Genomic DNA, 11,485 nt, shown 5'->3' on the forward strand with positions numbered 1-11,485 from the left:
ACATGGATGAATGTTGAATTCTTTCTCATGCTCGTGTTTCAAACATTTTGATTTGACCACCTAATGTAGTAACTATTGAATTTTGATTTGGCTTTAAATAGAAAAAAAAAAAAATTCCAATGCCATCACCACCGACCTAATGACCAATTAATGTTATTCATTTTGGGAATCCATTTTCTAAAGACTGTATCGTGTATAAGATAATTTTTCTTCTTTTGATTTTGAAAATTCTAGAGTATATATGTTGCTTTTTTTTTTCTTATTGTTTTTATATAAAGATGAAGACATAATTAATTTGTTTTTTGTATTACAGTTAATCAGGGTTTCATTTCCAAGTATTAGAAAAAATTGCATACATGACTAATTCTTCCATTCAAACTTAATTCTTCCATCATTTATCAAAATAAATGTGTAGTTTGACACCTTCAAAAGTGTTGTAAAAACCAACTTGGAGAAAAGGAATAAAGCTTTAGAAAGGAAGTTCATACATACCAAATTTAAAGTGTTCAAAACCTAATTTTTTGTTCAACTAAGGAGGTAGTAAATTTTTTTTTAAAAAAAATTATAGTTATTGAAATTTGAATTCCAAATCTATTAAAAATCACCTCTTAAAAATAATTGTACAGAATAACTAAACTAAAATCCAGATTTTTCAAAACCTAACTTTTGAATACATTATTGTTCTTATTGACAAAATAATAACATCATATAATTAAGGTTTATAGAAATTAAAAACTAGTAATTTTTTTGTATTTATTTTAGCCAATTTTTTGCAAATTATGTGATTTGAACAAAGCTAGAGATTCAATTGCATGCGCACCTTGGTAAAAGATGTAATTCATGCAAGCGGGAAGCCTTAGGTTAAACAAAGGGAATAAAGGGGATTCAATCTTATATACCATAACTCTCTTAAAAAGATGATGCAATCTTCGTAGTATTAAATTTGAATTATTGTGTTTGAATAGTTAATATATTTATAAGTGTATATATTTTTCTGTATAAAAAGTAAGTTCAAATCTCTTTTTGATTTTTTTTGAATTTATAATTTTTAAAAATAATTTAAACTTTATTTTCAAAAGTATATGATTTATGCTCCTTTAAAATATTAATAATGGTTTTTTTTTTAACATTAAAAGAGACGTATTATTGATGCGTAAAAAGAGCTATAGCCATGCTACAAAGTAGGTGTTTCTATGAACAACCATTTTGACCAAGGAATTTGCAAATTGGTTGACTTCTCTAAGGATATGAATAGACTTTTTTCACCCTAGCATAGAGGTTATACAACTTGTTAAGGAGATCATTGTCTTTCTAGGGGCTGGTGCTTACTTTGTTGAGCTAGGATGAACAACTTGCGAATCACTTTTTATGGTAAATTCAGGAACCGAATCAATGTTCGCATTAACCACAATTGAAAGAACTTCAATTACCGCCAAGAGTTCGGCGAAGCAGTAATCTTTGACCCTGACATTCTTTGAAAAAATAAGCAGCACTTCACCTTTGCTGTTTAATAACACAACCAATGCCCGTAGGCCCAGGTTTGCCAATGGCAGATCCATCAACGCTGATTTTCTAAACACCGCTCGGTGGGGGGGTCCATTGAACATTCTTCCTTGCTGCTTCTACAGAGGCATAGATAAGTCTTGAATGTTATACAAGAAGTTCAAAATGGAGAAATTCAGATCTGGGAATTTATCCTTCATCCACCATCCCAGGCTCGTCCATATTAAGTAGAGGATTTGGTCATTTGGTAATTATTTTTTATTGAATATTTTCTTGTTACGAGCCAACCAAATAGACCATACAACCATGTAGAAAATGTTAGGCATGTCATAACGATTTTGAGACCGTCCGATGTAAATGAGTTTTAAAATCGAAAAAAATAAAAGGGAGTCACCACAGATTTTTGTTAGGGTATGATTGATCACCCAAAAATTTATCTTTTTAATAAAACTATAAAAACATGTTTAAAGTTTATCAAAAAGATAAATTACGATTTACGAAAAATCAGGTTGAGTCCGAGAGTCGGTTACGTGTAGGGAAGGATTAGTACTCCCACAACGCCCATAAATTGGTACCATTTAATTACGCGCTATTTTCGGTGTTGGATAAAAATGGTTTTAATTTGAAATTTAACAACTAATTTCCTTCATTTGGAAAAATAAAATTTTGCTAAAATTTTTATTTAGAAATATTGAGAAAATCTTTAAGTTAAAGAATTATCTTAAAATTTTTCAACATCTAGGCAGAATTTAAAATAATTATTTTCGCTTAAGATTTAACACAACAATCCTTAAAATGAAATAACACTCCTTATAAAAAATTATTGATGACTCTCCAACATCTAGATAGAGTACCAAGAATTATTTCTTTCAAAATGTTATTTTTATTTTATTTTGTAATAAAACAAAAAAAAAAAAATTTTAAGTATTATTCTTTTTTTATTATAAAATATTTTTATCACCAAGTAGTAAAAAAAATTAAAGACAGAATAGTGTAAATAAATACTGATAATAACATGCTAACATATGTATGCCAATGAATGTTATGCAAAATGAAATGCAATTTAAAAGGTTGGATTCTTAAGTATAATGAGGCCACCCCGACTCTCCAACATCTAGGCAGAGCTTAGGTGCGACTGTTTATATTTAATATTCCAATTTACTGTTATACTTTTTATTCTGTAATCTTATTATCAATGCGAATTACGAAATCGTGTGAAAAGACTTAAAGAAGTAAAGTTTCCTAAATACCCCATCATTTAGCCAGCATTCGGGAACAAATTACTTCAAATGAGATTTTCACACGTGTCTTCAAGATTTTTAGAAGGTTTTAAGTAAGGGCTTGAGTAAAGGTTTTAAAGGTTTGGTTTTAAGGTTTAGAGGGTTTTAAGGCTTGAATTTTAAGATATGGAAGGTTTAGGATTTTGATTTTAGAGTTTGAAGATTTTAGGGTTTGGGTTTTGGGGTTTGGGGTTTTGATTTAAGGGTTTGGATTTTAGGGATTTTGGTTTTTGGAGTTTGGATTTTAAGGGTTTCGAATTTTAGGGGTTTGGATTTAAGAGATTTTGGATTTTAGGGGGTTTTAGAAACCTAAGATTTTGAAAATTAAAAAATAGTGTTTAAGGTTTCGTTTTTAAGAAAATACGAACATCTCTAAAAATCTCCAACCTCTAGATGAATTTTCGAAGCAAGTTCGATTTTAGTGATTTTTGAAAATTAATTAAAAATTATATATATATATTTAAAAATTTATTAATAATAATTCTCCAACATCTAAGCGAAATTATTTCTTTAGAAAAATATTTTTTATTCCCTTCAACATCTAGATAGAAAAAATAATAATAATAATAATAATAATAATAATTATTTTAACATTTTTAATATATATTTAATTTTTTAATTTTTATTATTAAAACAATGAGACATTTATTTTAACAAATTTAAAAATTTATCATGCAAGAATAAATGAAAAAAAACTCAAAATAACAAAAATAATAATATAAAAAAAATTTTAAAAATTCAAAAAAAAAATTTTTTTTACCTGAATCGAACCGATAACGGTCTGGTCAACACTGGTTTGGACCGATCTGACCGGTTCTGAAGTTAAGTCAGCGGTTCAGGCAGTCCAGTGTTCAGATCGATTCAAACCGGTTCACTGACGATTCGTCTAGACCGGTTCAAGGTTGGCTGAAGCAAGTTAACGGGTCGATTTACGAGGATCTCGGGTCAGATCCGAGTCCACGTGCAGATCCTTCTTGGTTAAAACGACGTCATTTTGGGTCTTTCCCTAAACGATGTCGTTTTGAGTTTTGTTTTCCTATAAATAACTAAAGATTTTTTTTTTGGTTCATTATTTTTTGTTTCAAAAAAAAAAAGAAGAGAGAGAGAAAGCTCTAGGGGAGAGCTCCAGGCTCTCACCGTCCAATCGCCAGACCGTCGCGCCTGTCGCCTCCTAGGTCATCGCCGGCAGGGTTGCCGGTGGTCAAAAAATTTTAATAATACTCCCAAAAGCGCTCTTCAACGTGTTTTTCCTGGATCTGACGTTCGTTTTACCATAAATAGATCGGGGCTCAAAGTTTATGTTTCCTTTTTTTTTTTGTTTTGTTGAAACAAGACTGACGTGATTTTTTTGCTTTTGCAGGTAGCTTTGGTGCTGGGTTTCTCCTTGTAGGGAGGACTGTGTTTATCTCTTTTTTTATTTTTTTTTCTGTTTGTTTTGTTTTTGTGGTCTGGCTTAGGTTTTTTTTTTTGTTTTCTGATTGTTAGGAAGTTTTATGGGAGGCTTGGACTGGGGTGCTAGTATGGGACTAAGCTTGTTGAAATGAGGGTTGGGCAGTGATGAAGGTTAGGCCCTTCGTGTGTCCAAGAGAACCAATCAAGGGGAATAAATTAGGGTTTTTAAGGAGTTCAAAAGGGAACAGGTGGTGGCAAGGTGGCTGTGGATGGCTGTCTGGTCTGGTGGTTGGACAGAGGGCTAGTCGGGTAAGAGAGTGGGCTATAGGGTGGCTGGTCGGGGGTGGTAGCAACGCTATACACTAGCCACCTTACTTTCTGTTTTTTTTCTTTTTCATATTTTCTCTTTCTTTTTTTTAATAATAAATAATTACTTAAAATATATTATTATTATTATTATTATTATTATTATTATTATTATTAATTTTAATAGTAGACCCGAACAAAATCGGTGTCTACAACTGCTCCTCTTTGTACATTACTGAGAATCAAGAATAGGGCAAAGACAAAGACAACGATTTTGTCTAAAAGCAAATCGTGGATTTTTTATAAAACAATTGGGATGACACCACAAGTCGAAAAGTAATGAATCGATCAAGATAACACCGCGAATCGAATTTATGTCCGAAGGTCTTAGAAATCATGTTCAAAGGTCTTAAGAATCATGCCCGGAGGTCTTACAGAATCGATCAGGATAACATCGCAAGTCAAAAATAATGAATCAATAGGGACAATACCGCGAATCGAATTTATGCCCGAAGGTCTTAAAAATCATACCCGGAGGTCTTACAGAATTGACTGAAACAACACCGTAAGTCAAAAAATCAAAAATCGATCGGGATAATATCGTAAATCGAATTTATGCCCGAAAGTTTTACAGAATCATGTTCGAAGGTCTTATAAAATCGACTGGGACAACATCATAAGTCAAAAAATGAAGAATCGATCGAGATAACATCACGAATCGAAATTATGCCCGAAAGTCTTAGAAATTATATCCGAAGGTCTTACAGAATTGACTATGATAATATCGTAAGTCAAAAAATAAAAAATCGATCGAGATAACATCGCGAATCAAAATTATGCCTAGAGGACTTAGAAATCATACCCAGAGGTCTTACAGAATCGACTATGATAACATTGCAAGTCAAAAAATAAGGAATCAATCGAAATAACACTGCGAATCAAAATTATGCCTGGAGGTCTTATAGAATCGATTGGGATAGCACCGCAAGTCAAAAAATAAAAAATCGATCGGGATAACATCGTGACTCGAAATTATGCCTGGAGGTCTTACAGAATCGACTGTGATAATATCGCAAGTTAAAAAATAAGAAATTGATCGAGATAACACCGCGAATCGAAATTATGCCCGGAAGTCTTAAAAGTTGTGCCCAGAGATCTTAGAGATTATGTCCGGAGGTCTTACAAATCTCAAAATCTTTGAATGCTCCTCATAATCAGAGGCAATGAAACTTTAAAATTTAAAAATCTTTTAATCTTGAAAGTCATGCGCAAAGGTTTTTAGAGATTATGCCCGGAGGTCTTACAAATCTCAAAATCTTTGAATGCTCCTCATAATCAAAGGCAATAAAATTTTAAAAATTTGAAAATCTTTTGCGCAAAGGCTTTTAGAGATTATGTTCGGAGGTCTTACAAATCTCAAAATCTTTGAATACTCCTCATAATCAGAGGCAATGAAACTTTAAAAATTTAAAAATCTTTTAAAACATGGCTTTCGCCTGATCAGAGATTCCTCTTAAACAGAGGCTTTGAAATCTTGATTGAGAACGGTTCTTCTTAAACAGAGACTTTAAAACTTTCAAAACATGCCCCTTTTTTTATTTTTAATGCTTACAAAGTTGATAAATGCAAACATGATACAAATGTCTATTCTCATCAAATGATGCTAATGGAAATGTCGATGCAAATGTCAATGCCAATGTAAGAATGCAAATGCTTGATATATTTGACTTTTTCATAATGCAAATGACAATGTCTTTTTCATGTAGATGCCCCTACAAATACCTTTTCTTAGGATGCAGATGCCATAATGCAAATGCAAATTCTTCTTATGGTGTGAATGCAAATGTCTTATACAAATGCCAATACAAGTGATACAAATACGAATGTCTTTCTTATGATGCAGATGCAAGCAATGTAAATGCAAAGACTCTTCTTGCCCTCTTTTTTTTTTTTGAAAAATTTTTGTTTAAATTTTCATTATTTCATTTTTACCTAAAAAATGATCTCAGTATTATGTACAAAATACTCAAATAATCTCTAAAAATTTTAAAAGTGATCAAAAATTACCCCACATAAAATATCTTTGCAATTGAATGAAAAAATTTAAAACTAAAGACTTTTGAATCTCTTGAAAATTGATGATTACTATTTAGAATGCTCATGGGTGAGATAATTGATAATTCAATTTTTTTCACTGGTGGCATATCTCATGTAAAGCTCGACGAGGTTGCAAGGATTTCTCTTGGGCTCAAAACATAAATAATTTTTTAAAACACTTCTTTTATTGAAAATGTGATACTCCAATATGAGTCAAAATTAGCCATTACTTTTCAAACAAGATTTGAAAAGAAGATAAGGCTGATTTTTTTTTTTTTAAGGAAGGTCTTTAATGGGAATCGATCCTTCAAAAGGCTTTATATCGAGACCTTTTATTTCGGATAAAACCTTAAAATTTTAAAATTCATTATAAGGCCTCAAAAATGACTTTAGCTCTAAACTGCCCTTTTGGGGTTTTCACCTTAGAGCTTTTTTTTTTTTTATCAATGAAGAATTCAACAAGTATATACAAATTCAAGGATATTGCTCTTCAATCTAAGTATCCACATTTGATCAAAATGAGCTTTTCAGGATGTGTAATGTAGGTTGAGGTTAAGGGTTCTGAAAAAATGGATAAACAGGCTCAAAATATATTATTCAGGGTGATTAGGCCAAGAATCCTTATGAGCATTCTTTGACTTTCTATTTTTGCCCTCTCTTTTTTTTTGAAACATTTGACTTTAATCTCAGCAACTTTACTCACCCCTTTTTTTTGGCCTTGAATTTTCATTTTCAAGGTACATATTTTCTCTTTTTTCTTTATTTGATTTTTTTTTAATTCTAATTGAAGCTTCAGATTCTTATCTCCAAAGTTTCTTTTCTCTTTCTTGGAAATAACCAACTTTATCTTTAGCTGTTCACTTTCTTGAATCTTGAGATTCCAATTGAAGCCTTGTTCACTTTTTATCTCAGACTTTCACTTTCGAGAGGCAGGTTAGACGCTTTCAATATCAGATACTTTTCTTAAAGTTAATCTTGAATGTATCCTAATTTTACCCCCTAATGTAGAAAATGATCCTTGGCTAGGGTTTATTTTGAAATAAAAAATTTAATAGGCTCAAATGGATAGCAAATGGATAATTTTTATGTACGAGAAGGATAGAAAAAAATGGCAATTCATCATTTCAAACATTCACTTGGCTAAAAGAGCAAATCATTGAATATGTCCCTTTTGTTTTTTATTTTTTTTTGCTTTTTTTATTTTTTTTATGCCCCATCTTTTTTTACTCAAGGTTCTAATGACAATCAAGTCGTATAGGATCGATCGCATAGTTTAAAAAGGCTTTTTGGGCTCCAAAATTTTTTAGTATTTTCTTGATGAAAGAAAGAGAAAAGGTATAAAAGTATGAAATAAATTGTCTTAGGCAGAAAGGTGTCATAACGTCTAGATCCGGGGATCTATCACTAGACATTGACTTTAGGGAGTCGCCACCAATCTTTTTTGTCTAGGTGCGATTGGCCACCTATGGAATCTATCCTTTTAGGGAATACCTAAGTTTAAGGGTCCCTAGAAGAATAGGTTCAGGTCTACAAACCAGAACAGAGTTTGAGAGTTCGGTTACGTGTGAGGAAGGTTATAGCACCCTCACAACGCCCATCAAAAGATGGTACCAGCTTGAATTTGTGTTATCCAAAAGCCTTAAAATTTTATCAAGTAATTAATTATTAAAAATTATTCTCAATTGACTCTAATACTTTTAGCAGAAAATTGAGAAAATTCCCTCACCTCAAGAGTATGCAAGAAAAACTACTGTTTCACTTACAGAGGCTCCGTCGTCGGATTATTTAAAGAAAAAAAAACAAAATCAAAATTAAGATAGAAAGGAAGGAAATAATGATTTTTTTTTGAGGGAAAATTGATACTTTCAACTTTTCCCCAAAAATATTTTTTTGGAAATTTCGATTTTCAAGGAAAATTGATACTTTCAACTTTTCCTCAAAAACCCTTTTTTTGAAAATTTATTTCTAAGGAAAATTGATACTTTCAACTTTTTCCTAAAAATATTTTTTTTGAAAATTTATTTTTCTTTTAAGGAAAATTGATACTTTCAACTTTTCCCTAAAAATATTTTTTTTTTGAAATTTATTTCTGGAAAAATTGATACTTTCAACTTTTTCCCAAAAATATTTTTTGGAAATTTATTTCTAAGAAAAATTGATACTTTCAACTTTTCCCTAAAAATATTTTTTTTGGAAATTTATTTTTCTTTTAAGGAAAATTGATACTTTCAACTTTTCCCTAAAAATATTTTTTGGAAATTTATTCTTAAGGAAAATTGATACTTTCAACTTTTCCCTAAAAAAATATTTTTTTGAAATTTATTTCTGAGGAAAATTGATACTTTCAACTTTTCCCCAAAAATATTTTTTGAAAATTTATTTCTAAGGAAAATTGATACTTTCAACTTTTCCCTAAAAATATATATTTTTTAGAATTTTTTATTTTTATTTAAAGAAAATAGAATAATAAAAAAATAAATAAAAATAAATAAAAAGAAAATTACATAAACCTAATCTAATAAATAAAAAATAAAATAAACAAATAAACAAAGAAATAAAAAAATTCAAAGAAAAGAAAAAAAAAAAAAAACCTGGAGCGGCTCGGATCTCGGCTCGGCTCGGCTCGGCTCAAGGCAGGGAAATGGCTCGGAGGAGCGGCTTGGTAGCTTGGCTCGGCTCGGCTCGGAGGGGGGCTGGCAAGCGCGGGTCAGAAAGCGGGTCGACGTCCGGGTCGGGTCGAGTTCGGCAAAACGCGCGGATCCTCTAGGTTACTTAAGGCCAAAACGACGTCATTTTAAAAGAGTATAAAAGGCACTTCTCTCTGTTTTTTGGTAGAACCCTTCTCCTCTCTCTCTCTCTTCTTCCTTTTTCCTCTCCATTCTCTCTAAAAACTGAAGAACACCGGTGGAATTTTCACCGGATTCTGGAAAAAGTCATCGGAATCTGAAAATTTCACCGGAAGTTGGCCGAAAGATCACCGGTTTCTGGGATTCTTCACCGAAAATTGAGTTGGTCGTCGAAAACTTCAAGGTTGGCCGAAATTTTCGTCGTAAAATTCAAACTTCGTCGGAATTTTCGCCGGAATCTGAAAATTTCCCAGAAATTTCCAGAAAAAATTTTCGCCAAAAATTTGTAAAAAATTTTTCTCACTCCCAGAACACTCCTAAACTTTTCTTAGCTTCCTATACGCCTCCTTTTCTCTCAAATCAGTAGCTTTGCTTACTGTTTTCTGTGTGTTTCATTCTGTTCCAAGAGGTGCTTTATATAGGGATTGATCAGGAGTTTCTGATCAATCCCAATTCCCCTTTGGACGGGAATTCAATCTTTGAATCCAGTCTGAACTCTTCTGATTGAATTCCCACTCCCAGTGGGATTCTTCAACTTTCAATCCTAGCCCTCCAAAATAAAAATCAAAATAAAAAAAAACTAGATAATTAGAAAAGATAAATCAAAAGATATTATAGGATAAAAATAATAAAAAAAAATATCAGATATATAATTAGATAAGTAAAAATACAAAAATAAATAAAATAAAAAAGATAAAAAATATATATATACATATTAGTAATAATACATAAATAATAAAATACACATAAATATTAACAAAAAATAAATAAATAAATATATACATATATTAATACATAATAATAATAATAAATAATACAATACATAAAATACAAAAGAAGAAGAAAGAAAAAAAAATACAAAATAAAATTGAATTGGGCTTACCCATTTGGGCCAGGCCCAATTGATCTGGGCCTGGACCTAATTGGGTGTCTACAAAAGGGATTCTTTTTTTTTTTCTCAATGTGCTTTAAGACATGAAACAAAGGTTATTTAAGAAAAAAGTTTAAGCGTTTTTGTATCTATGGTCATAGCAAAATTTTGACACATATTGAATTATCAATTGAAAATTTAAAAGAGTATCTAATTTTTAAAATTCAAAACAAACTTTCAAAATTAATCTCTTTTGTTCTTTGCCTAGGAAAAGATTATCGGCCCTTTAAAGTCTGAACTCAAACTCATATTCCCTGAAAGGTTATGATTGATGAGTCCAATCATTTAAGTGATTAGGGACATGAAAGTATTTGAAAAGGTGTGGAGGTATTTGATGAGCTTTTTCCTAATAATAATCACAATTTTCCTTAAGAATCATTCCATCTTTATTGTAAAAGAAAACTTTTTTGTCTTTTTTTTTTGTTTTTTTTTTAAGTTCCTTATGTGGGACTTTTATTCAAACAAATGCATAAAGAGAAAATTTCATGAAAAAGATCCAAAGTATTCAATTCTTCCAAAATAAGTTAGATAACTTCTAAAGACATAATGCACATGTCATACATATACAGTAAAAAAAATTTTTAAAAATCATCTTCTCCTAATTTTCAAAACTCGAAACCTCCATCTTCATCTCAACTTCTCGCATTTAAAAATTGAATGGAGTCAACAAGTTTCACTGTTTTATTACCTTCGAAGTCAGAATACCATTCTTGATAAGATCTTCAACCTTTTCTTTCAATTACTTGTATTTTTCAGTTGGGCGACCAATTGCCCTCATATGATAATCACACTTGCCATTGGGATCATAACTCATTGCTGATGGATTTGGCATTGTTTTTAAAGGCAGAGGAGTGAGATATCGACCTTCTATTAGCAAAGGTAAAAAGTGAGAAATAGGGATGGACAATTTCTCTTGATCATTTCTTGGTCTCTTTTGATTCTTTGTCGGTCGGGTGATGGATTCAAATGTAGAAACAAGATCATGAATGACCATTTGAGGAAGAGAATTTACTGGAAAGCTCAAATGCTGGCTTGGTTGGCAAAGATATGAATTTTGAGATATATAGCTTATGGCAGGGTGATGAGGTTGATAAACAAGATAAAGATCGTACGGGATAAAACTATTAGGT

Source organism: Durio zibethinus, chromosome 27, assembly GCF_047325235.1.
Source record: "Durio zibethinus cultivar Kanyao isolate XHJ-2024 chromosome 27, ASM4732523v1, whole genome shotgun sequence".
In the NCBI taxonomy this organism is placed as follows: domain Eukaryota; kingdom Viridiplantae; phylum Streptophyta; class Magnoliopsida; order Malvales; family Malvaceae; genus Durio; species Durio zibethinus.